Source organism: Podarcis liolepis (genome assembly GCF_965112155.1).
Source record: "Podarcis liolepis genome assembly, chromosome: 7".
Classification (NCBI taxonomy): domain Eukaryota; kingdom Metazoa; phylum Chordata; class Lepidosauria; order Squamata; family Lacertidae; genus Podarcis; species Podarcis liolepis.
Genome location: NC_139561.1, coordinates 43920327 through 43947372, shown reverse-complemented (window position 1 = coordinate 43947372; position 27046 = coordinate 43920327). Strand labels below are relative to the sequence as shown.

The window sequence follows — 27046 nt, the reverse complement described above, 5'->3', positions numbered from 1 at the left end:
ACCGTACCTCACTAGACATTCCCTTTCTGCAGGCGTGCATTTTCTGCCGCTTAAGCTTGTGAAGCAAAAATGTACCAACAAGAAGCGTGCCATTTAACCCACACCTATGTGTCAATTAAATGGATATGCTTAAGTTCACCAGGCATGTGTAACTGTGGCCTGGACGGCTGCCAAGGATTCAGCTTTTCAATTAGCTTGCATTAACCCTTTGGGGAACCCTGAGCATTTTGAATTTATTTATTAGAATTCCTTGTTTTATTATTTTTCGAGGTTCCCATTGCTTGTCGGTGCTTAGGAGAAAAGAAAAACAACCCCTTTTGAAATCAAGCTAGCATCTCTTCAGGGCAGCAAGTGAATATATTTTAGGAAACCATTTGCAATATTGTTATTCAAAATAACAAATTGTTAAACACTTACAAAAACAAACAAACAATTTTGCTTTTTATAGATCGTATCAAACAGGCTATTTTCTTATAGTTGCCATAAAGCATACAAATAATTTTATTTCCAAACAGTTTGTGATGGTGCATTGGGCAGACAGTGTTTAGATATTAACATTCCTTAAAAAGAACATGTGCTTGTAAGAGTTATGAGCTGATATCTGATTTTTGTATACAGGGAAACTTTTGTTTTTAATAAAAGTGTTACTCAATTGCAGGGTCTAAACACGCTATGGAAACTTTTGTTTGCTTTGAAGAGAGAGAAAATCAGACTCCACCACCTGCAATTGATGAGGCTATATCTGATGTGTTGTTGCTAGTAAAGGCATTTCAAATATAAACTTTTAATAATATAGCATTGCCAGTTACTTAGGAGGGATTTTGGAGGTGGTGACTGGGATTAATATTTTTCTATTGAAAAATGGAAGTTAGTTGCCATTCCTATGGCAGCAGGATTTGATGCACGGTCCAGTGGGGAGACAATGGGAAATATGCACGATATAACCACATTAATGCAACTTCCAAAGAGGTGGACACGCTTGTTGTTTCTACTGCAACAGATTAAGGGTGGTTCCAGGAGACCTGTTTATTGAGCATTTATTCTGGATTCTTTGCATGGAGATTAAGTGATGTTGATTATTTAATGAGCATTCACTCTTTTTTTTTTTGGCGGGAAGCATAGATGACATTGTATTATCGCACATTTCCCGAGGCCTTTTTCTGTCACTTTCCTTATTGCAAAACAAACAACAACGAAAACAGCCACATTTGGGGAAAGTGGGTTTCATTGTGGAAGACTTCCCAATCAACCATAATTCTGCAACCTGAATTTTCCACTACGTGATTGAATCCCAGCCCCAAATAGTGACCGTTTGGAAGTATTATTAAGAGCCTTACAGCACTTCAAGACTACCCCATTTGTTCCATCATAAGCTTTTGTCTGGGTTCAGTTTCTCTGAACCCGGAAGTTGCCTCTGATCCACATGCCGGATTGCAATCCATCAGGATGTTTCTTTTCATCCCCACCTAAACTGCACCTTTGGACACCTCCAAATCATTACCGTGCAGTTCCTGTAGGAGTAGCTCTACCTGCTGCCCAACTCCCTCCAGTGTGGGCTGCCCTCATTGCCATATTAGAAAACTCCCATCCAAAATGCCATTGCTAGCTACCAAACATCAGGCCGAGTTCGATTAATGATGGGAGGTGGGGTTTTACGCTGCATACAGATCCTAAAAAGTGAAATTTGCACCAAGGTTTGTATCCAGCTAAGCCCTACTCAGAGGAAACCCACTGAAATGATTAGATTTAAGTTAGTCGTATCCATCAACTTCAGTGTGGGTCTACTCTGAGCAGGAACTAGCATTGGATGTTCCAAACTTTTCATTGTGGTGAGGAAGGTTTGATGGTTTCTGTCCTCGGAGCAAAAGCGAACTGTGCCGGATGACTTTAAGCAAATTTCTGTTTCTAAGGCAGGAGGATGGACTTTTGGGGGTCTTCTTCATCCAGACACTCAATAAAAGTAATATTTAGGAATGAGGATTATGGAGGCTTTTGACAAGGAGAGTTTTGGTTATAAGTCTTGTTTATGGCATAGTTTTAACCTGTGAAATCTCATCCAGGGCAAGCGTCTAAGATTCTGCCGGGGGAAATGCTGCCAGTTTGGTCCCTAGCAGGTTTTGCTCAGTAACAACCGCTGTTAATTAATTCACAAGGTCAAAATAGTCACAGGGCCATATCCAACTAACCTCTACACAGAGTAGACCCAGTGAAACTAATGACATTAAGTTAGCCATGTCTATTAATTTCAGTGGATCTAACTGTGAGTAGGACTAGCTTTTGCTCCAACCCACACTCAAGGATCTCCCATGTAAGATTTGTCGGATCTATTTCAGAGAGTTGACTTGATTCACAAGTGAACTCCATATCAAAATGCTCCAGCATGCGTGGAGCATCACACATGGGGCAGTTGCCACATTACCTTTCACAGATCATGTCAAATCTCTCCATGTGCACTGTGGAGATTTCTCGCACTGTGTTGTAGATGAAGAATTTCTTTGCCTAGGAGAGAACTAGACGAGCACTCTGTCCGTGCATCAGACTCTCGCAGTAACGTTCCAAAGCTATTGCGGTTTTCATGGCTGCTGAGTTTGCCATTGTTATTTTGCTCTGTTATTATTATCCTTCTGTAGCCATTTTTATTAACTTAAAGTTTGTTTTTATGGATGTTTGCACCCACTGTGTAGGTTCTATCCTTTTATTCGAAAGCTGGCAGAAAACAAGGTGTTCTTTTTTACAGACCTGTTTAATAATAGTTTAATAGTTTTTAAAACAACAGCAACAAATGGATTTTTTGTTTGTTTGTTTGTTTTGTAAGGAGCTTTGGGAGCCAGATGGTCCCAAAGCAGGGTATGCCTTTTTAAATGAAATAAAGAAAACCAACCACAAATAAATTCAGATATTTCCCCACTGCAACAGATGTTGAGAGTGAGCACATTGCCACGGTTAAGTTCCAAAACTGCCTATTTAGGTTTAGCAAGGCCGTCTTCTCCCAGCCTCAGTCTTCTCTTTCTGTAATATGGGGATACTGGCCCAACAGAAGTGGCAAGTTTGAAGATTACTGCAATGATGTGTGTGAAATGTGTTGAGAACTCTGAAACCTTCTATATAAATGCTAGTTTATGTATTTAAGAAATGTTTTAGGCTGCAGGGCATAACAGTGATAAAACAGCAGTGTGTAAAACTGCAATTAAAACAGATGTGGTTCAATCGAGACAGCAATAAAATAAAATAAACAAAGCAGATAAAACAGTGTTAACACCCACTCCTATTACATGCTGGAATGCATAGGCAAATAAAAATGTCCTTCCTGGAATAAAACCACAGTTGCGCCAAGGAAGCCTCCCTGAAGAGGGCATTCCAAAGGGCAAGAGATGCTATTGCTGAAAAGCATCTCTCTCCAGACAATGTCTCTCTCCAGACATTGCCTACTTAATTTCAGGTAGATGGGGGACCCAAGAGGGCCCCTTCAGATAATGAATGCAGGGTCCCTCCCAAATGTTCATGCTTCCCCCACCACCACGCCCAGCGAAATGTGGCCTGGCTATCTTTATAGAGGCATGCATAGGGATGGGCGAATCTGTCAATTTCAGTTTCTCTCAGTTGCTTTAAGTTCAGTTCTTTACATCTCCACATATGTTTGTGCATTTGTTTTTTTTGGGGGGGGGGTGATGTCCTCATGAATATTTGTAAGCATTGTAGTGTGAATGGAACCTAATATGCACATTTTTTTGCAAGGCAGTTTCTTTTAATGTAATGCTTTTCTATGTTCTTTTCACTAATATATTAGTAATATGCACTAATATGCATTTTTATGTACGTTGAACCTTAACGCATGCCTTTCTGTACACATTACGTGGCTGGAGAACTGTGTTGCAAAATTCAGGAAAGTGAATTTTTAGGGAAATTCACAGTAAAATTCTGTGGGAAAGTGAAGAACTGAACTTAAAATTGGAAAAATGAGAAACAAAGAAACTGAAACTGACAGATTCAGCCATCCTTAGAACACAGGTTCATTTTCGGGGTGCAGTCAAGCTCGTGGCCAACATGTTTTATGGCAGAACTGCCAAGGCAACAACAGAGCAGTTGACTTGTTGGAGAAGAAACAAATGCATCATTATGTTTTGATGTTGAAGCAGCAGTGGAAAGTGGGAGCTAATCTCTTTGAGAGGAGGCATCTCCCCCAATGAATTATGTCGGGAAGCTGGAGGCTGGGATCTTCCAGTGGCTTTTGGCACACCTGCCTTGCGTTCATTCTATCTAGAGCACAGTATCTTTAAGTTGAAATAATGCCAATAGAACTTTATAGCTCTGCTGAAGCAACAGGCCCTTTTGCGCATAAGGGGAGGCCTTTCACAGGCCTTCTGGGAAGCCTGGCAGAAATCTGCTAGGGTTGTGGTAAGTGGGAGGGTCACTTCCCCCTCCCCAAATACAGTGGATTTGTGGAGGCAAATATCTTAACAGATAACTCATGAGATTTATTTTCTTGGGACAATGAGGAGGAATTAAGAGGACTCTGGTGTCCTCCTATGCATGAATGGATCCTGTCTGGTGAGGGTTGGGATGGATGCGGCCAGTTTTCATATATTTTTGTAATGTGAAGGCCTCATTGCAGAATTTTTTATTATGCCAATAACGTCCTATAAGAATTCTGTGTTTTCTCTATACGCGCAGAGTCGGTTCACCTAACGTTCATGATTCTACAAGTGGAAGTTTCATTCTCTTTGATTTTCAGGCCAACCTGAGGATCAGAAAGAATCCATATTCCAGCCTCCACCTCCATATCTGTATGCAAGTAACCAAACAACCCATCTTTCTTCACAAGATCTGTACCTTTGGCACTGTAGACAAACATGTTTCTGGGGTTTCCCTGCAGATGTGGTGCTCTCAAGTGCCAGCTGCAAAACTGTGGCATGCTGAATCCAGTGATTCTTTCTTGCGTTCCTAAGGAAGCAGTGAAGGTTTTTCAGAACAGAAATGTGCCTCTCCTCTCTAAGGGCTGAGTTTTTATATGCAAACTAGAGTATAATTTCAGATGCAGTGCAGTTGTAATTGACTATTTGCATTATTCCCATCCAGAATTAAATTCGCCAGGAAATGACATTTTATCCTGATTGTTAGCTGGTTTGCTCTGTCCATCAGTTTCTCTCTCTCTCTCTCTTTTCCCCGGAAAATAAAAGGATTCACAATGGCTCTGAATGCAAGGTTGTATCATCCTGGCATCTTGAATGGCCTCTGGGTAAAACTGACTGTGGATTCTGAACATCTGCCCAGCTTGCCTTAGGGCTGGTAGAGGAAAGAGAGGTCTGGGGGATGGTGCCTGGCCCTCCTCTAAGCAACAGTTACCAACAACCTCAAGCAAATAAAAATATGTGTGATTATGAAAGCAGAGGAACACTCCATGCTTTCTCCCAGCACCACTTCAATATGAGCTAGTATCTTTCTGCTTTGCTGGCAGAAAGTGATTGAAGCATCGGATCCATAAATGCTCATAGCAGATTCAGAATTCCTGGTGCTATGAAAGTTCCCAGGATCGTTCTCTTTGCAAGCTGCTTCAAGTAACACGAGTAAGAAGTTAACTTGCTTCTCTCTCTCTCTCTCTCTCTCTCTCTCTCTCTCTCTCTCTCTCTCTCCCTTGTAAAATTCTTGAGTCAGATGTGGGATTTTTTCCCTGTTCTCTTAACAATGCCAACTCTAACAATCCAATGAAGCCCAGAATGATCAGCAACAGGATTGGGCCACTGAATATGAATTGCAGATTTGGATAAGAAACAGAAGGATGTCTTGTGGATTATAAACAGGAGCGTTTTTTGGTTAGTTCCCCCTGGGTATATAACACTATAGGGGATGTGCCCAGGAATGCATGCAAGGAAAGGACTTTTAACAGCTGCTCTCGGAAAAATCCTGAATCCAAGGGAATTGTTCCAAGTGTAGTTTTCAAGGGACAGCTAGAGCGAAGTGTCTTGTAGAAGTTGAGAGTCCAGAAGTAGACTCAGTAAAACTCAATCTGATTGGGGGTGGGGAGTCTTACTCAGTGGTAGAGCATCTGCTTTGCACACAGAAGGTCCTAGGTTCAAATCCTGGCATCTCCAGGTAGGGTTAGGAATGGTTCTTCTCTGACACCTCAGAAAGAGCCATTGCCACTCAGTATAGACAGTATGGAACTAGATGGATAAGGGTCTGACTTGAGATAAGGCAACTTTATATGTGCCACAGTGAAGAGGCCCCAAATTGTGATGCTCACTTTGATGAGGCTCTGTGCAGGAGATGCTGCCGGTGGGTCACAGCCACCCTTCTCCCTCCCTGCCACCCCAAAGATGGAGGCCTCATCTAATTTTAAAATGAGGTTGATTCTGATGGGGAGAACTGTGTACAGCTTGGCTCCAAGGCCTTTCCTCCCTCATCCCCATTTACAAGTGCTTCCTGAAGTGTAGTCCTTTCCCCTTTAACCATATCTGTGTTTTTGATTTCTGCATATCCCATACCATCTTGCTATCTGCTCCTCCACTGCCAAATCCACTTCAAAGCCTGATAACTTCAGACTTAACCACCCAGACTTGCTTGCATTGGTTGTCTGTCTTCCTGGTGGTTTGCTGTTTATGTTGATTCATTAATTAAGGACACAATCCACTGGGAAGATGGCCAGCTTCTCTGGCACCAGCAAGTTCCTTGGGTGGCTCTGGATTGCACATACTGTTTTGTAACATCTCCTCCAGGTTTAAAACATAAAAATGAAAATGGAGGATTCCTTCCTTGCAGTGCTGGAGCAGATGGGATTTTTGCTGTCATTCCCTGCTGAGAGGAGGCTTCAGGCGGTAACTGCAAACAGAACCTAGGGCATGTGGCTATGGTGAGATCAAGCAGGGAATAATTGCATCAAACGAATTTCTGGAAGAGGTTCTGAGCTCCACCGAAGATGAAGCAAAGGCAGAGTTTGGGGGCTGAGTTAACCCTGCAGGCAAAACACAGCACAGCCTCTGTTCCCTGTGTGGGCCAAAGGAGAGTATAGGGGTACCTTGCTTTGATTCCACTCCTTGCTTGCAGTAATTGTGGGTGGGGGAAAACCCTTCTGCCTCCTGCTTCTAATCTGGACTAAGAAGGCCCACAGCATCTGCCTTAGACCTAAATAAACCTTACACTGCATAGAGGAGAGTCTTTAATCCTAATTGTCCCTGCATTCTGGCTGAAGCCAAATAAATCATTCCGGAATAGCCCTTGCTTTAGATCTGAAAGTCAGAAAATATTATAATGCAGGTAAGAATGCCTCAGTGCATGTTCAGTGTGCACCTATAGCTGAATAACCCGGGCAGCCTCTTTGTATGCAGGCGATGGCCACAAGCTTTCACACTGGAGACTGTAGCTGTTCAACCCTGTCTTACAAACAAAGCACTTTGCAGACCTGGTTAGAAAATGAGTCCAGCCGCTTGCAGGCCTTGAAATACATTCTAAGGTATTAGAGCAGGGTTCATTTGATTTGTCAAAATTATGCAGATAAAGCTGAAGGAAATGGATTTAGCCTCAGGTGTGCCTTATTTGTTGAACTTTCTCCATTTAATTTTGGAACAATTGAGTGAAATCCTACACCGCTTGTAGATGGTTACCATATGCATGACAATAATGATTATGTGTCACGGTGGACATTAATGCAAACCAACACAAGGATGGGATGTTATAGCTATGGTTGGTTTTTGTTGCTATTGTTGATTTTCCATTTTTGTTTATGTATAATTGAAACTTTTTGATGGTGATCGTCACTACCCTAAATAACTTTTTGTTTTCCCAGGCTTCCCTTCTCTTTTTTAGCTTCTAAACTGACACCTCATATTTGCCAAATAGTTTCTGCTGCTTTTATATTTCTCCATATAGCCATCCTGGGAACTGTCTATAAATGCTTAGAATAAACCAGCACATAGCTAATGAATGACCCAATCCTATGCATGTTTACTCAGTCCTAGTGACCTAGTGAAGTCAGTGGAACTTACTCTCAGGAAACTAGGATTGCAGCCACAGTTTACCATCTTAATATACTAACCTAGAAATAAGTTCCACTGAAGCCGACAGGGCTTACTTCTGAGAAGACGTTGCACAGGCTGGCTTGCTGCAAATGTGTTAAAGAGAGGGATAGAGATGCTTTAAATAAATAAAGCTTTCCTCTTCCCCAAGCACAAGCATCACTGGTGTCCTAGACACTGAGCAGCCATATAATCTAGGGTTTCCCAAACCTCTGAGCTCATTGAACCCTTAGCGAGCATATAAAGTTACTGACCACAACCAAATTCCTAGGAATGTAAATGAAACAAAGTCATGAAATATATAATCAGTGTTTAATAATCATCAATCACCATTACTTTAGGAATCATGAAATGTAAAAAAGAATAAGAATGTATGACAATAAAGAAGCATTGACTGAGAATACAGTGGTAGTGTGGAATTATCTTATTAAATGCAGAGGCAACTCTCCATTTAAAAGCTTGGCATGAGGGGAGATGTCTCAGGACATCTCTGTATCTTCTGTTTGGCTATGAATATCTTGCCTTGCTCATGTACCTTTGAATCTTGACTTCTGGACCTCATGCTTGCTGCTGAGCCTGTTCTGCAAGTAGCCTTAATAAGTATCTCTTCCTTGCTTTCAAGTAAGAATCACTGTCATTGTGTTTTGGGGTGGGAGCCTGACACACACACCCCTACACACACACACATCCTGTATATCATAGTTCTGTATCCTATCTAATATTAGTTCTGGTTAAAGGTGAGTTAGAAACAGATTGCATGAATAAACAAATAAATAAATGCAAATATTGATGCTTAAAATCCTAAGGTTAACTGGGTTTCAAGATTAAGTCTAAATAATGTGTAGTTGATCTTGCACGCAAACTTCTAGTCTGCTTTTATACAAGGTCCCCGGTTCCGTCATCATGCAGGGCTGGGAATGTCCCCTGCCTGAAATCTTGGAGAGCCGCTGCCCGTTCGTGTAGAAAGTTCTGAGCTAAGATGGATCATTGGGTCTGTGTTGGTGTAAAACAACTTCCTAGGTTCTTCCTACCTTGGTCTGATTTCATACTACAGCCTAGAGTACGCTATGAGCAAAATGGGACTGAATTCTGAATAAACACTCATAGGTTTGCACGATTAGAAATTGGCCATCTAGATATGCAAGGAATAGGAAATGCTTTTCAGTTCAAGGGTCACATTCCCTTCTGGGGGCCACATGCAGTGTCAGGTGGGGCCTGGGGTAATGGTGGCTGGAACAAGAAGGGCACATTTTTACCTTTGTACAGCAAGCAGGTTTCTACACACACACAATTCTCTATCCCCCATCCAGGCAAGCAGCAGTACAGTGGTACCTCAGGTTACAGGTGCTTCAGGTTACCGGTGCTTCAGGTTACAGACTCCACTAGCCCAGAAATAGTAACTCGGGTTAAGAGCTTTGCTTCAGTATGAGAACAGAAATTGTGCTCTGGCAGTGCGGCGGCAGCGGGACGCCCCATTAGCTAATGTGGTGCTTCAGTTTAAGAACAGTTTCAGATTAAAAACGGACCTCTGGAACGAACTAAGTTCTTAACCCGAGGTTACCACTGTACTATCAGATGTCAGGGACCCATTTCTGCCAGGCAAAAGCACACAAGGACAGTGCAGAGCAGGGCTGGTGAGGGGTGTGGCTGGAGAAAGTCTCAAGAGCCAGATAAAGAGGCTTGGCGGGCCATATTTTGCTCCTTGGCCTGAAATTCCCCACCCAGTATACAGTAATTACTCCAAATATTTTACCTCTGGAAGCACCCTTATGTTTACCATGCTTAGAACCAGCCGTGCTTTCTTCCACCGCTTTGTTCTCATGCAGATAAATGGCCTCTTCATCTCCACGAGGGATTCCATCCAAATGGGATCTTTTACTGTGCATATTCTGACGTGGTCAAATGGTCTCCTGGAGGTTTTTACACCATCCCGACATGACGGGTGAATCTGTCTTCCATGCTTGGGTCAGCCTCTGGCTTGGGGTGACCTGTGAGTTGAGCTAGAAACCATTTCAGGCGCTCCATGGTGGGCCACCCTGTCCACCTCTTCTAGGCACTCACTATATGTGCCCCATAACTCATCTCTCCTAATTGACAGCATTCGCTCCTCTTAGCTTTCCCCCACACCCCCACACACCAAGGGCCGTCCACCCCCGCAGCTTCTATTTCAGTCTTTTGTTGCATCTTGGTGCCAATGAAACCCAAGGCTCCTTTGGCTTGGTCCTTCATACTGCTGTTCAACTTGGCCTGTGCACTCGCGCTTGGATCCTGCCAGCCAAAAGCATGCTGGCAGAAACCTTCTGATGCCTTCTGGCAGGGCCTGACCTGTTAGACAAAGCGATTGCAAGAGAAGCCGCTTGCAACGGCAGGCCAGGAAGAAACTCTGTCCCTGGCAGAGCTGCGCCAAACCTTCCTTGGCATCGCTCGGTTTTGGCAATTTGGGGGGTTGGGAAAAATTGTCTGAATTTGTGGGGGGGGGGGTCTTGGAAAATCTCAGGGCATTTGGAAGTTATCTCAGTGTAAAATGAGGTGGCCAAGAGTTCCACTCCCACCTCTTTTGACAGTTTTTAAAGAGCACAGCCAGATCTGCTTGTAGCGGGAGATAGGCAATGGTGTTTGGGGTCCAGAGTGATAATTGGAGGAGGGGTGTCAAAGACCTGTTTCTATTTCTGAAGCAGGGTCCCTGTCTCTAGCATCCTACAGCTGCCCAATCAGCATGAAAGGGGAGCACTTAGCCAAACTGTGTTGCAGTGCTAAGCATTTAGGAACACAGAAAACACAGGGTGCTTCAGTTCCAAGAGAAGGGTGTGCAAGTTCTGTTACATACCGTGGAACTTCGTGGCAAACACAATTAATCCACTCCAGAAGAAGAATCCAAATCATTTGCCCACATACGTGCACAGAAAATATTAGCTCTAACTGAAAGGCAACACATGGAGATCTGCATTAATCATTGCAACGTATCACTAATTATTATTACTGCATAATTAGAAGATCATTGTATCATATTAGAAGGTGTATGGCTGTGAGGGGCTATGGCTGTGATGATCATGATGGGACTCTGCACTTCTGAATTTTCAACTACACTTCTGGTGATGCGTCTGTAGCATCATTTGTTTCCTGATGACTGGGCTTCAGTAATGCCTGGGAACACAATTCTAGTGGAGTCTTGGGTTGTCTTACAATCAAACAGAGTTATTCGTTATTAAAGTCCCTTTTGTCAAATGCATGAAGTGTCAGAGGGCTGTGAAACCGTAAACATGACTGACCATCTTATGTGATGTGCCTACCCTGCTTTTTTCACTTCTTCAAAGGAGTGCACAAATCCTGTTGGCTCTCGTTTGCTGTTCTTATGCAGCCCATGGGCCATGGGGCTGAATGTTGTGAGCACAAACCACAAGTCTGCACACTGCCGTGCTGTGGATTGCAAAATGTCTGCGGCTGCTTACAGCAAATCGTTACATTTGGATTTAATTTGCCCTGAGCCTGGCCCAATATGAGTGTGTGAGAGAGATCAGAGCAGTCCAATCCTGTCTATCAGCAGATGGTTGGTCAGAGCGCAACTATCTCCCAGCTTCATTTTTGCAACCGCATCATTGTGCTTGTGAAACAGCCACTGCATTTCTTGAAAGTTTTCTTTCCAAAAAAACCCACTTTTTCCAAAATCTCTCACTTCTCCCTGCAGCACAGATAGATGACTGAGACCTTTCTAAAGGACGAATATCTTGGAACCAGTTGTTTTAATCAGCCCAGGAGGGACAGCAGATAGGTTAACATTCCAGGGGGAAGAATAGACTGCTCTTAAAAAAACAACAACAAACAAAAGACTGTGAAGATTGCAAAGGTCTAGAGGTGCTACTGGAGGTGGATAGCTAAATAGCGAAGAGCTTATTTTTCCTTTACAGAGCAATAAAATTTTGGAGAGCAACACCGCCACCTGTTAGGCACAACAGAATGTGCAGCTCTGAAAAGCAGCTCAGTGAGGCGAGGGATGGAGAGGCAAGGTGCCACTGCAGAAGCCCGTAATCAGTGTAATCCAGTGGAGGGCAAGCTAGGCTGTATCCTGAAAGCTTTGGGTTCAAGTCCTCCTCCTACTCACTTGGATCCATGCTAAGTATGCATGCTAATGATAGAAAGAGTAGAGACTGAAGGATCAAAAAAGTGACATCGCTATGAATGCTTGGTGTCTGGAGGCAGTTGGAGGATGGATGGCAGCTAACAGATTGGGGTTGAATTCTGACAAGACAGAAGTACTTTTTGGGTGGGACAGGGGTTGGGCAGGTGTGGAGGACTCCCTGGTTCTGAATGGGGTAACTCTGCCCCTGAAGAACCACGTGTGCAGCCTGGGAGTCATTCTGGGCTCACAGCTGTCCATGGAGGCACAGGTCAGTTCTGTGTCCAGGGCAGCTGTCTACCAGCTCCATCTGGTACGCAAGCTGAGACCCTACCTGCCAGCGGATTGTCTCACCAGACTGGTGCATTCTCTGGTTATCTCCCGCTTGGACTACTGCAATGTGCTCTATGTGGGGCTGCCTTTGAAGGTGACTCAGAAACTACAACTAATCCAGAATGTGGCAGCTAGATGGGTGACCGGGAATCACCGCTGGAACCATATAACACCAGTTCTAAAGGATCTTCATTGGCTCCCAGTGCATTTCCGAACACAATTCAAAGTGTTGGTGCTAACCTTTAAAGCCCTAAACAGCCTTGGCCCAGTATACCTGAAGGAGCGTCTCCACTCCCATCGCTTAGCTCAGACACTGAGGTCCTCCAAGTGTCTTCTGCTGGTTGCCTCACTGCGAGAAGCTAGGTTACAGGGAACCAGGCAGAGGGCCTTCTCAGTAGTGGCACCTTCCCTATGGAACACCTTCCATTCAGATGTCAAGGAGATAAAGAACTATACAGTGGTACCTCGGGTTACAGATGCTTCAGGTTACAGATGCTTCAGGTTACAGACTCTGCTAACCCAGAAATAGTACCTCAGGTTAAGAACTTTGCTTCAGGATAAGAACAGAAATCGCTCAGTGGCAGCGCAGCGGCAGTGGGAGGCCCCATTAGCTAAAGTGGTACCTCAGCTTAAGAACAGTTTCAGGTTAAGAACGGACCTCTGGAACGAATTAAATTCTTAACCCGAGGTACCACTGTACAACTTTTAGAAAACATCTGAATGCAGCCCTGAATCAGGCAGTTTTTAATGTTTGATGTTTTATTATGTTTTATATATTCTGTAAGCTGCCCAGAGTGGCTGGGGAAACCCATCCAGATGGGCAGGGCATAAATAATAAAATTATTATTATTATTTGGTCCCCACAAACCAGCTACCCCTGTGGCATGGGCATAGCCAAGGGGGAGCAGGGGGGCACCTGCCCCCCTAAATCGAGTAAATAAATAAATATACTTACCGTAACTTGCTGACCAATCGCATCACAGATAGCTCGGTTCTGCCCCCCCCCCAACATAAAGCCTGCCCCCTAACATAAATCCTGGCTGTGCCCATGCCCTGTGGTCACTTTTCTGACACCTCCTGCTTGGTTGCACCACTTCTCCATTTGCAAAATGTGACCCATTTCACAGGGTTCAATTCGCTTCAGTTTAGCCATGCTGTAGAAATGACAGAATTTGTTAATTTAGAACAGGCAGTGGTCTCTAGCCAAAGCGGCCTGGGAGCAGAGCCCTCCTCGTGCTGTCAAGAGGAAGAAGAGTGAAAGGCAGGCGGGCCAGAGAATGTCAGGGCCTGCTCCAGTCAGATGGCTTCCTCACCCCAACCCCAGCTAACTTAGACTGGAACGCTTTAATCCTTTAAAATTGTAAACTACCTTGGGTGGCATATAGTGGTAAACTACCTTGGGCAGAAAGGTGGAATATAAATGCAATGCAAAAATAATAAATAATAATAATAGTACCTGATAGATGCCAGTGCACTGAAGAATCGGTCTTCAGCAGCTGAAAGGAATACAGTGGTACCTCAGGTTACATACACTTCAGGTTACAGACTCCTCTAACCCAGAAATAGTGCTTCAGATTAAGAACTTTGCTTCAGGATGAGAACAGAAATTGTGCTCTGGCGGCGCAGCAGCAGCAGGAGGCCCCATTAGCTAAAGTGGTGCTTCAGGTTAAGAACGGTTTCAGGTTAAGTAAGGACCTCCGGAACGAATTAAGTACTTAACCCGAGGTACCACTGTAATTGAAAGAGGCAGTTGCTCTGCAGAGATCAAGGAAGAAAAGATCAGAGGAGGAGGAGGCCTCTCTTGAGCTAATGTGGCCTTTGGGTGTTTGAAGAAAAGACAGGTTTATGGGGTGAGTTTAGCGCTCCGTTCCGTTCCTCCTGTGGTTGTGTATTTCAGTAGCACTGTCTTTCTTTTTTATGTTTTTATTACCGACTCCAGAGATGTGCACTACACACACCCCATATTGAGCTTCTCCTCGGCAGCTGCTTGGCCACTGTGAGAGCAGAATGCTGGGCTAGACAAGCCCTCTTGGGCCCAGTTCATCAGCCAGACTCGTGGGCTCTTATGGGCTTCCCTTCATTAAAGACCCTTAGTTCTGTGCACCAGTTTAGGTTGCTATGGCACACTCCTACAGAACAACTTTTTTTTTCTTTTTCATCCCATGATCAGCCATGTCAATTTTTCAACTTTGACTTACACACACACACATTTCTCAAACCTCATTATCTACATCTTTCTCTGGCAGTTGCTTTTTAGCAGTTATGTACTAACAAAATGCATCATTTACTAAACATTCCAATTATGAAGCTGTATGTTAATTCCTTTTCCCCCTTTGCAATGGCAATTCATTTTATTTGAATATAAATTATTGTCTCTGTTATATGTTACGATAGGCATCAAACAGTAATGATGGGGTCTTTTGTGAACTCAAATAACATTTTGATTTGAGGGGAGTGGGGGAGAGAAACTCAACCCAACAATTTAGAACCTCCAAAAGAAGGTCTGTGGGAAGATAGTGATCCACCCATGCAAACAATCCATGCCCCCACCCCTGTGCCTCTTTCCAGCTGGAACTTCCAGTTCTGTGAGCACTGAGTTCCTGGTTTATTTATAATCGGTATACACATACATACACATATACATATGCACTTGTGCTTTGGGCCCAAAGCTACAATTTTTAGAGTAGCAAAAAAAATTACAGGGTTCTGTTTTGTTTGCTCGTCTCTTTTCAGACAGCTGTAACTTCAAAGCAAAAATTGGTTTAACTCTTAGGTTCTGAAGAGCCTTGTCATTATGAAACATATATTTGGGGTCAAGGTTGACCTGGGATATGACTCTATGACATTAGTGCTACATACTTGAGCCCTGGCAACATTGCTAAAGAGAGAAGGAAATCATCTTGACCCCTTGTTCCTCTTGCTAGTCCAGATTTAGGGAAGGGGTAGGGAATGTGGTGCCCTTCAAATAGGGAGGGGCTGTAGCTCCATGGTAGAGCATCTGTGTTGCATGCAGAAGGTCCTGTGTTTGATCCCCAGGTAGGGCTGGGAGAGACCCTTTGTCTGAAACCCTGGAAAACCACTGCCAGTCAGTGTAGATTATACTGAGCAAGATGGACTCTTGGTCTGAGTTGGTATAAGGCAGCTTTGAAAGTTCCTATGTTGTTGGACTACAGCTCCCATCTGCCACAGCCAGCATGGCCAATAGTTTGCTCCAACCACCACCTTCAGTGGTGAGTCTGTTGGGGACCAGAAAGAGGAACTTATCCAGTGGCAGTAGTACCCGTGTTTGGAAATCCTCTCCCCAGTGACTGGGAGCTGGCATGTACCACTAATTGTTTTGGAAGGAAATGATGCAGGCTTCCTTTATCTGAGCTTTTAATGGATGGCAGATTATCTCCTTCCAATTTCTCTGCTTTTATTGCTGTTGTGCTTTGTTTATTTTGTCGCTGAATGTTGATTGTTGAATTTTTGTGTTTGTACCACTGGTTGCCTTGGAAAGCAATTGCTGAAAGTCAGTAGAGGGATCTTTCAGACAAATGCATAAATATCCCAGGCTTCTGGGCTTGCCCAAATTCCGGCATCGTGCTATGCAACAGTGACTCTACAATAGTCCTAGCAGTGCCATAAATGTCACTTTGCACACATATAAAGAAACTCCCACACTGTTTTAAACTGCAGGCCACAGGCCCATGCACATGGTCCAAAGATCCTTGGATGTGATGGATTTTAGAGCATTCCTTCACTTGAAAGTCTTGGAAGTGGGAAGGGGTAAATTAAGTTTGTTTGTTTGTTTGCAAGCTGGCAGAGACCAGTCATTAGGGTTGACTTTTTCTTTTGAGTCACAGTGATTCTCCTGGCTAGAAAGGAAAAAAAGAAGGGAGTTATATGATGCTTGACTTTTACTTCTCTCCCCCTCAAGGAAATAGTCACAACAACCTTGAGGTCAGACAGTAAAATTGTGGCTCAGCAAAGTAGCAGGACTAAACATGCCATTCTGACTCAATTGATTAATCTTTGGGGGGGGGGATGGTGTGGGGAAGGACACAGAAAGGGGGCTGAGCACAAATGTGCTACAGGAAGATGAGAGGGTTAGAAATTGTAATCGGAAGAGATGGTAAAGGCTGAGGGCAACAGCACTGCCCACTTCCCAGAACTTGCTGCTGTACAAGGCAATGCAGCAAACAAGCCAAAAGTGAACATTACCACATGGCAATAGCTTAATGGCGGAGTGTACTGCAATCGCCTTGAGGTCCCCAAGCAGGCCCTTCGCCATGCTGGCCATAACTGTACAACACCATCTGCTGCTTGCTGATGTTCTTCAGCCAGAGAACCTGCCCTACTCACTACACTTGCTCCCTCACCCAGAAATCCAGCTGGAAATCCAATCCCTGCTTATGGCTGACTTCATCCTTGATTCGGGGTGAGGTGAATGCCCTTCCCAATGTTCCCAGTTTTATACACTCCTTCCTCCTGGTTCCTTATGCAGGCAACTCACTGGGGTCCCTTGTTATGGTAAAGTCAAACAAACCTCAGCCCCTCACCTTCCCTTCTGCTTTTTACATGTAAGCATTCTTAGCACAGTTTCCAAACCAGAGTGGCTGGAATTGGAGCCCCCCACCCACCCTAGGGGAGATGGGAAGCAAACACGCTCAATAAAAGCTTGATTGTCTTGGCTGTTATCAAGCCCATGGCAGTTATTTGCTGAGTCTTTGATGGGTGACCCTGATGCAACCCAACACCTGAAGCCACGTTGATATCCATCTGTAATGCATCACTTCAGCGGCATCGAACTCGGCCACATGTGATAGAGCAGCGATGCCAAGGAGTGCCTTCTCCTGTTGCACCAGACAAAGTATTGGCAGGAGGTGGGATGTCAAACGTGACATTCCTGGCATAGCTGTATGCAGTAAACATGTCCTTCTGGGCACCTCGGCCTTCGGCGAGCGGCAGGCTGCTGGCCTGCGTGTTATGTCATCCTTTAGATTCCATTGCTGAAATCTCCCCTGTGAAGAAAGTTTGCAGCGTTTGGGACTTTGGGGTTTAGAGAAAAAGCAAGTAAGAAGTGGCATTATGGAAGTTTATATAATTATGCATGGCATGGCGAAGGTGATAGAGAATGCTTTTCTCCCTCTCTCATAACACTAGAGCTCGGGACTTTTGATGAAGCTGAATGTTGAAAGTCTCAGGCCAGATAAAAGGCTTCTTCCTGCAGCGCATAGTTAAACGCTGGAACTTGTCCCCCATAGGAGGCAGTGATGGCCACCAACTTGGGTGGCTTTTAAAAAGGGTTAGACAAACACGTGGAGGAGAGGGCTATCAATAGTCACTAGCCATGATGGCTATGCCCTGCCTCCACAGTTGGAGGCCACAATGCTTCTGAATGCCAGTTGCTGGAAGCCGCAGGAGGGGAGAGGGCTCTGCTGCTGAAATCCTGTTTGCAGGTTTCCCAGATGCATCTGGCTGGCCACTGTGAGAACAGGATGCAGGGCTAAATGGGTCATGGGCCTGATCCAGCATGCTCTTCTTATGTTCTTATGTATTTTTCTGGGTCTTTGTCTCTGAATTCTTATACTCCCACCGAGGAGTGACAGGTTTGGGACGGTCCATAACTCTATTTATACATATGAATAGTGTCATTTTTTTGGTCCCCAACAATTTAAATTACTGAGTTGGTTGTTGAAATACAAATATATTGCCTGGAAGGTGGAAGTTTTGTCACATTAAGTTGCCTAAGAGGAGGGGGTTCTCCATGGTTAGCTCCAGGGAGTAGGTATAACTGCCTCTGAACATGGAGGTTTTATTTTGCCAGTGGGGGAAGGGTGAGTAGATTCAGGACTATCTTTAGATCTTCTGAGATGCCCATCAGAACCCTGGGAAATGCAGGAAAGAAAAAAGGAAGTACTTTTCCACACAGCGCATAAGCTATGGAATTGGCTCACAGAAGAGGTAGTGATGGCCACCAACTAGGATGGCTTTAAAAGGGGTTAGACAAATTCATGGAAAAGGCTATACAAAGGAGGACCAAGGCTGGGTTGGGTGGGGAATAGAGATCTACATTGGGATCTGCTTTCCCTGTGAATCGTACCACTTGAGGCGGTTACCTCATGAGTGTTTAAGTTTGTTGATTTGTGCAGCTCAGCTGTTGTGGGCACACACTGTACGCTCATTGGCTGTGATGTGTGAACCCAGCTACTGAGTCAGACCTTTGATTCATCTAGTCCAGTACTGTCCGATTGGCAGTTGCTCTCAAGGGTCTTAGACTGGGGGTCTCTTCCAGACCTGCATGGAAACGCCAGGGGTTGAATGTAAAACAGATGCTCTGCCACTGAGCTATAGCCCTTCCTCATCTTCAAACCCTTCATGATCACATCTCCCTAATTCACCAGTCTCTCTGCTCTTATACTGGATAGTTCAAACTTTTAGTCCATCTAACCCAGTATTGTTTACTCTGACTGACAGCAGCTCTCCCAGGTTTCAGAAGGAAGCACTTCCCATCACCTGCTTAACTGGAGATGCTGCCAGAGATTGGACCTGTTGCTCTGCCACTGAGCTCTGTATGGCCTCTCCCGGCTCTGCATGGCTGGGTGTGGGCACCTATCCTTGTTTGTCTCTGGCATCTGATGTGCCAAAGGATTTTCTGTTCCATTTCCTCAAACTGGCACCTTTCAGTTTGTTTAGAGTCTAAACTTTAGACTCTGGCACACTTCCTCTTGGTAAAAATGTGCCTGGCATGTGCCATCTTTCCATCCCACTCCGCAGCATCTTGGTAGACTGTTGTCTCTTTCGCCTCCGCAATGCATTTTGTTACAAAGTCAGTCTGAAAAACCTGCCTGCAATCCCCCCCCCCGCCTGCCCGTTTACTTGAAAGTGCCAGAGTTTAGCGTCTCCTTGCGCTGCGTCAGAAGGAGAAAGCTGACATTGTTCCGTCCTGAACACCCACCAGCGTCACTGCGCCCTGAATTCTGGAACTGGTTCAGTCATGCATGTTTGCATATGTTAAAAATATTTAGTCCAGTGCTTAAAAAAATATTATGCCCCAAGATCTGGGCCAGCTAAACATAATGCCATCTATGTGTCTAGCTGAACTGGAAACCGTGCAGCACAAAGCAACACTATCTTCATGCAGGGTTTGACACGGCCATGTATTTAACTATTGAGTGTGAATGAAAGATATTCCCCTTTAGGATTTCTAGCATGCTGACTCCAAAAGGTTTCAAGAATTACCTTCTCGCCCGCCGCCCCCCTGCTCCCCTGTGCTTTATTTAAACAACCTACAAGCCTGTTGTCCTCTGAGAAAAAAGACGGCACGCTTCTCGAGAGGTCAAAGATCGCCCAGAGTTTCTACCCTATTGACCTCCGTCTGCTAAAACTGGTGTTAAATTGGTGCTCTGGAGCAAAGCTTTAAGCAATGAGTGACAGGAACAATTTCAGAGCCCTCTTGCTCTGTTGCGTCCCTCCTGCCACATGCGGTTTGGGTGGTAATGACTTTTCTCCATCCAAGTTTAGCTTTTGCAATTTCTTATGTCCTCCTTTGAACAGCCCTCTATAGATTGGGAGATTGCAGCCCAGAATCTTTCCTTCACAGCCTGATAGTGGCATTTGTAATGCAAGGCTATGTGGGTGGGTCCACAGTTCAAGGACTCTTGTGCAGGTGTCTGTGATGTTGTACTTTGTGATTTTCACCAATGGAGTTAAACTCCAAATATACTAATTGCCATATGAGCTAATTTACAATATCCATCAAAGTTGTTACAGAAGTCACAGGAAACTTAACTCACAGACTTTGTGTACTTGAAGGCAAAGAACCTGAGGAAAACTTTTTGGTGACTTGGTGGGACTTTATATCATATGCATCAGCTAACAATTTGCATGACTCCTTACCCGCATCTAGAAAATAAATATGGACTTCCTGATGAATTTGTCTGCTTAAATTGGATTAATAGAATTGTACTTACCTGTCAGGGAACTGCCATCGGAGCATCAGGTGGTGGAGGGGCTCAGGGAGGAAGAAAGAGACTCAACAGCTGAAGCAGGGACCAGCAGGGGGAGGAGTGGATCTCTGAGGGAATGCGAGCAGGAGGGAGGGCTCAGGGACGCTTCCAGCGAGAACAGTGGGGAGGTATCTGAGTCTCCCATAGGGAGACCCACACCTCGCCGGAAACTGTCACGCCGTGAGTCCAGGAGACGCGTTTCCGTTAAGGAGCTCCTTTGCTGGAAACGCTTCCGCAGACAGCCACTGTCGGACTCTACTAGTGACTAGAGCAGACATGTCTGAGGAGCTCCGCCACACACGGAGGTTTGTGGGGTCGCACAAACTCTGAGGGAGCACTTTTACGCACAAGCAGCTAATCAATCCCTAACAGCAGTCCGACAGTCTCTGTACGCTGCCTGTGCAAGAGAAAGCATCATGAGCGAACCAACCGGAACCGGAGGAGCGGGGGCTGGAGCTGGTCCAAGCTTGGAAGATAGATACCGAGCGTTGGAGGTCCAACTGGCGCTACAGACGGCGAGGCTGGAGGAGAGAAGGGCTCAGGATGCAGACAAGAAGGGGAGAGCCACTCAGTTCCCCAGAAAGGTACCAGGATTGGTGCAGAAATTTGGGGGGGACCCCAAGGATTACCATGCCTTTAGGACAGAGATGCAATATGCCATTAATGTGCAGTTCGATGAGTTCCCTGATGAGGAATCGCGAGTTGCTTTCGTAATTGGGCATCTTGAGAAAGGGGCGAGAGACTGGGTTCGACCCCTAATGGCAACGCACAATGACGTACTAAAGGACACGATGAAGTTCTTTCGTGCAATGGATATCATGTTTTCCAGCGATATTGAGGAAGGGGTGGTGCGCAGACAGCTAATGGCTTGCAAGCAGGGAAGTCGATCTGTCCGTGAGTACTGGACTGAGTTTACCATGCTGATTCACAGACTGGGTTGGGATTTATCGGCGCCACCCATTCAGATGCTATTTGAAGAAGGTCTTTCTTCGGCGGTGAAAGACGAGCTGTCACGGAGCCCCAGGGCGGGGTCTATGGATCAGCTGACCAAATCTGCGCTGACCATAGGAGCGCGGCAGGAGGCAAGAGCCTTGGAGAGGCGGGAAGGGAGAGGGGAACGTTGGAAGGAGTTCCGCATTCCAGACATTCCTGAGCCAGCTTTCCCGCCGGCAGAGCCGATGGAAATCGGAACAGCGCGCGCGCGCGCATTTTCAAAAACCAGCGAGGGGGCTAAGAAGGAGGGAAAGGGCGCCCGGAAATGCTATCTCTGCCAACAGCCAGGCCACTTTGCCAGAGTCTGCCCCCAGAGGAAGGAATGGCAAGGGATGGTGGGAGCTGTTGAGGGGGGAGAACAGGGGGGAACGGAGCAGGTAAAAGCCAACGCCTGGTTGCCACAATCGGGGCACTGCAGCCAGGCCAAAGAGCAGTGAAAGTGCCCGTGCCAGAAGCTCCTCGACCTGCTCTAGTGATTGAAGTGTCGCTAGAGCTGCAAAATGGGCACCCCCTAAAAATAAAGGCGCTATTGGACTCAGGCAGCTCCTGCAATTTTATGAGCAAGGAGTTTGCTGCTGAACACCAGATACAGACTATCCCTTTAAGCAACCCCCTGCAGGTGACCACGATTGATGGCAGGGAGTTGTTGGGAGGAGGAGTCAGCTTGCAGACTGTCCCAATGATAATGAGGGTGGCAAGGCACACCGAACTGATAGCGTTTAATGTGGCCACCCTGGGAGGCGCTCCCATTATTTTGGGAATGAGCTGGCTAGCTCTACATGATCCGCTGGTTGGCTGGCATCAAAGAGTGGTGTCCTTTGGTTCAGCACATTGCTTAGAACACTGCAAAGGGGAAAAGGGTTCAGCAGGGGCCCAAGCCACCCTAGCAGGGACTGAAGTAATGGAGAAGGTGAAGGTACCACCACAGTATGCAGATCTCAGCGACGTGTTCAGCGAGAAGGAAGCTGACCAACTACCACCTCATAGGCCCTTTGATTGCCAGATCAATTTACTCCCTGGAGCACAGCTTCCCGTGGGCAAGTTGTATGCCATGTCAGACAGAGAAATGCAGGAGTTGCGAGGGTTTATTGACAAGAACCTGAAGAGAGGCTTCATCAGAGAGTCCAAAGCAGCAGGGGGTAGCCCAGTGTTTTTTGTGGACAAAAAAAACGCGGACAAGCCGAGACTTGTATGTGATTTTAGGAGGTTAAATGCAGTGACTGAACCAGTGGCTTTCCCTATGCCCAGGATTGATGATATTTTGACCAGGGTGAGGAAGGGAAAGATCTTTACAAAGCTGGATCTAAGGGGGGCGTACAACCTGATACGCATAAGGAAAGGGGATGAATGGAAAACCACCATGTTTACCCCTTTGGGGGCATTTGAATACCTCGTTATGCCATTTGGATTACAAGCAGGCTCAGCGTGTTTTCAATCTTTTATGAACCACGTACTGGGCCCTTTGCTCTACAAGAATTGCGTTGCTTTCCTAGATGATGTGTTGGTGTATTCGGAGAATGAGGAGCAACATGTGAGAGACGTCAGAGAAGTGTTGAGCAGACTGCAAGCCAACAGGCTGTGGGTGAAACTGGAGAAGTGTCGGTTCCATACCAAGGAGGTGGAATTCCTGGGGTACCGCCTGTCAGACAAGGGATTGGCCATGGATCCCGGCAAGGTACAGGCAGTGCTGGAATGGAAAACACCCAAAACCAAGAAGGATGTGCAGAGGTTCCTAGGGTTTGGAAACTTTTATCGTAAGTTCATCCGCAACTTCGCCCACCTGACGGCGCCCATCACTGACTGTCTCAGCAGTAAAAAGAAGTTTGTATGGACGGCGGAGGCGGAGCGAGCGTTTGAGGAGCTGAAAAGGGCCTTCACCTCTGAAGAACAACTTCTGCATGTGGATTTACGAAAGAAGCTAAGGGTTGAAACAGACGCATCTGACAGAGCCATAGGGGCGGTGCTTCTTCTGCAGCCGGGGAAGGAGGAGTCAGAGTGGCGACCGTGTGCCTTCTTTTCGCGAAAGCTGAACAAATCCGAGAGGAACTACACGGTGTACGACCGAGAACTTCTTGCTATTCATGAGGCGTTCCGGAGATGGAGGCATCTGCTAGTTGGTGCACAACATAAGGTGCAAGTGTGCACGGACCATAAAAATCTAGAGTACTGGAGAACTGCGCGAGTGCTCAACCAAAGGCAGTTGAGATGGGCCCAGGAGTTCTCCAAATTTAACTTTGAGATTTGTTACGTGCCAGGCCCAGAGAATGTTAGGGCGGACGCTCTCTCACGCAAACCTGAATATTTGGAGGGGGAGGGAGCACCCGAAGAAACCCATATCATTCCAGAGGACCGCTGGGTGTGTGGGGCGACTTTGGTGGGGCAAAGGGAATTGGTAGAGGGTACGGTGCATGATGCATACGCCCAGGACAAACTCAGGGGTCTCAGGAGGGAGGGAGACAAATCCGGTGGTTTTGAGGAGAGAAACGGGGCATTGTATTATAAGGGAGCGTTATATATACCTGAAGGGGAATTGAGGGAGAAGGTACTCAAGCAGCTGCACGATAACCCCACAGCAGGGCATTTTGGGCAACACAAGACCATGTGGCTGGTTACCAGGGAATTTTGGTGGCCCAAGGTCAGGGAAGATGTGCGGGAGTATGTGAGAGGGTGTGAACAATGCCAAAGAGCCAAGGGGGAGAGGCGGGTGCCGGCTGGTTTATTAGAACCACTGCCCACACCTGAAAGACCGTGGGAAGCAGTGGCAATAGATTTCATGACGGATCTGCCAAGGTCTAGAGGGAAAACAGCCATCATGGTGGTAGTAGACCTGTTAACTAAAATGGCCCACTTTATAGCCTGCTCACATGCGGTCACAGCAGAAGAAACAGCCAAATTGTTTGTAGAGAATGTGTTTCGGTTGCATGGCGCCCCCTTGAGGGTGGTTTCAGACCGAGGGAAACAATTTACTTCCAGGTTCTGGAGGAAGCTCATGAGCTTACTGCATGTAGAGGTTAATTTTTCAACGGCCCGTCATCCAGAAACCAACGGGCAGGCGGAAAGAGCAAATGGGGTTCTCCAACAATATTTGCGGTGTTATGTTAATGACAGAGAGAATGATTGGGTGGAGAAGCTGGCGTTGGCAGAATTTGCCTACAACAATGCAGAGAACGTGTCCACGGGGATGAGCCCCTTTTTGGCTAATCACGGGTGCCATCCCAGAGCCTTCCCAGGGGGGGAGGGGGAGAACTGGAGCGTTCCAGCTGCTGAACAGTTCGTTGAAGAAATGGAAGCGATCCATCGCCAGCTCCAACTCAACTTAAACAGGGCTAAGGAGGAATATAAGAGGCAGGCAGACAAAAACAGAAGGGAAGGTGAAAGCATCAGGGTGGGGGACCAGGTGTGGCTGTCAACCCAAGGGTTGCCGTTCAAAGGAGGTTGTAAGAAATTAAGACCCAAAAGGCTGGGTCCGTTTGAAGTCATGCAGCAGGTCAATCCAGTGGCTTTCAGGCTCCGGTTACCGAACCACATGAAGCTGCACCCAGTTTTTCACAGGTCGTTGCTGTCACCGTATAGAGGAGACAGTGAAGGGAGGGTCACTAGGGGACCAGCAATGGAGGAGAAGGAACACAGCTACCATGTAGCGGAGATCCTCGATTCCAGGTGGAAGGGAGATCAAGTAGAGTATTTGGTAATGTGGGAAGGGGAACCGGAGTCGGAAAACACCTGGGTTAGGGCAGAGGATGTCAATGACGAAGTTTTAATAGAGACTTTTCATCAGAGGTTCCCACGTAAACCTCAGCCTGTAGCGAGGTTCCGAAGGGAATACTTTGCCACCACCGACGAGGAAGAGGAGTTGGAGGGGTTCCCAGATTCTGAAGAGGAAGAGGATTCAGCGAGCCAGGACGACAATCGATGGAGGGAATTGTTCGAGACGTCGGAAGATGAGGAAGATTCTTTTCGGGGTTTTAGCCCTTCACCTCCCAGGGGAGAGGAAATGGGAGGGGGTGAGGGGGGCCCTGGAGGGGAGGTGGATGTCAGGGAACTGCCATCGGAGCATCAGGTGGTGGAGGGGCTCAGGGAGGAAGAAAGAGACTCAACAGCTGAAGCAGGGACCAGCAGGGGGAGGAGTGGATCTCTGAGGGAATGCGAGCAGGAGGGAGGGCTCAGGGACGCTTCCAGCGAGAACAGTGGGGAGGTATCTGAGTCTCCCATAGGGAGACCCACACCTCGCCGGAAACTGTCACGCCGTGAGTCCAGGAGACGCGTTTCCGTTAAGGAGCTCCTTTGCTGGAAACGCTTCCGCAGACAGCCACTGTCGGACTCTACTAGTGACTAGAGCAGACATGTCTGAGGAGCTCCGCCACACACGGAGGTTTGTGGGGTCGCACAAACTCTGAGGGAGCACTTTTACGCACAAGCAGCTAATCAATCCCTAACATTACCTATAATGTATGAGCATCTTCTAAATGACTTTGCAGGTTTTGGGGTTGGATTTTCTTTGTTTCATTTTTGTTATCTACAGGGAAAAGGTGGTAAATGCAATAAAAAAGGTATTTATATATATAGAAAGGCCATTACACAAGTCAGATGTGAATGGAGGAGGAGTGTGACCCACACAAAGTGGGAAGGTGGAGTTCACTTTGGCAACTTTAGTCACCATCTCATCCACAGCAAGCAGAACCACGGAAGCATCCATTGCACTGGGACAAGTTTGTGATCAAAAGCATCGGAATACTGCATTTGTCATCTGGGCTCTTTCTCTGTGTGCTCCCTCCAAAGGAGGTGCAGAGGGTGGCAACACAAGAACAGACCTCCCCAGTAGTGGCTCCCCATTTGTGGCATGCTGTCCTCAGGGAGGCTCACCTGGCACCGTTACTTTCTGTTTTTAGGCACCTGGCAAAATCATATTTATACACCTAGGCCTTTGGACCTTAACTTTCTGTTTCTCTTTCAGTGGAGTCGGTTGAGTTGAGTTGGATCTGCTCTTTCATACATATGATTAGTGAGCATTTTAGGTTGTTTCTACATTTGTTTTTAATGTTTGCTTAAGTTGCTTTTAGTTTACAGTTTTAAAAGAAAAAAGACCACTAAATAATAGCAGTGGAAATAGTACTTATTAACTCAAAAATGTGGGTGCTGATGTGGAACAGGATGCTGCCCTGAGCCACTAGGATGAATGCCACTGCAGTGGTACCTTGGTTCCCGAACAAATAGGCTACCGAACACCGCAAACCCGGAAGTAAGTGTTCCAGTTTGTGAACATTTTGGAAGTCAAACAAACTTCCAGAATGAATTGAGTTCGGGAATCAAGGTACCACTGTACTGAATAATTATTATTTGTGCTAATCACACCCTATATCAGAACCTCAATACTGTTACAATAGAATCAACACTGCCCCTGGGCTCACTAATATTCATCTTCCCAACAACAACAAACCATCCTTCAGATCTTAATTTTTCATTTCAAAGGTGTGATGAATGAATGAAATGCACCAACTAACAACGGTGGAAGGTTCTGTCAGTTTAAGTTCTCTCCATTTCTTATTTTTCTATTCTTAAATCCAGTGCTCTCCATTTTGCAGCAATTTGTGTGGTTTTTGTTTTGT

At 45.9% G+C, this 27046-nt stretch overlaps 1 protein-coding gene across 8 annotated transcripts in view; it reads left to right on the top strand.

Annotated features, from left to right (window-relative positions):
* Nucleotides 1–27046, top strand: part of ZNF469 (zinc finger protein 469) — a 276095-nt gene that overhangs the window by 168484 nt on the left and 80565 nt on the right. The gene's annotated exons all lie outside the window — the stretch shown is intronic.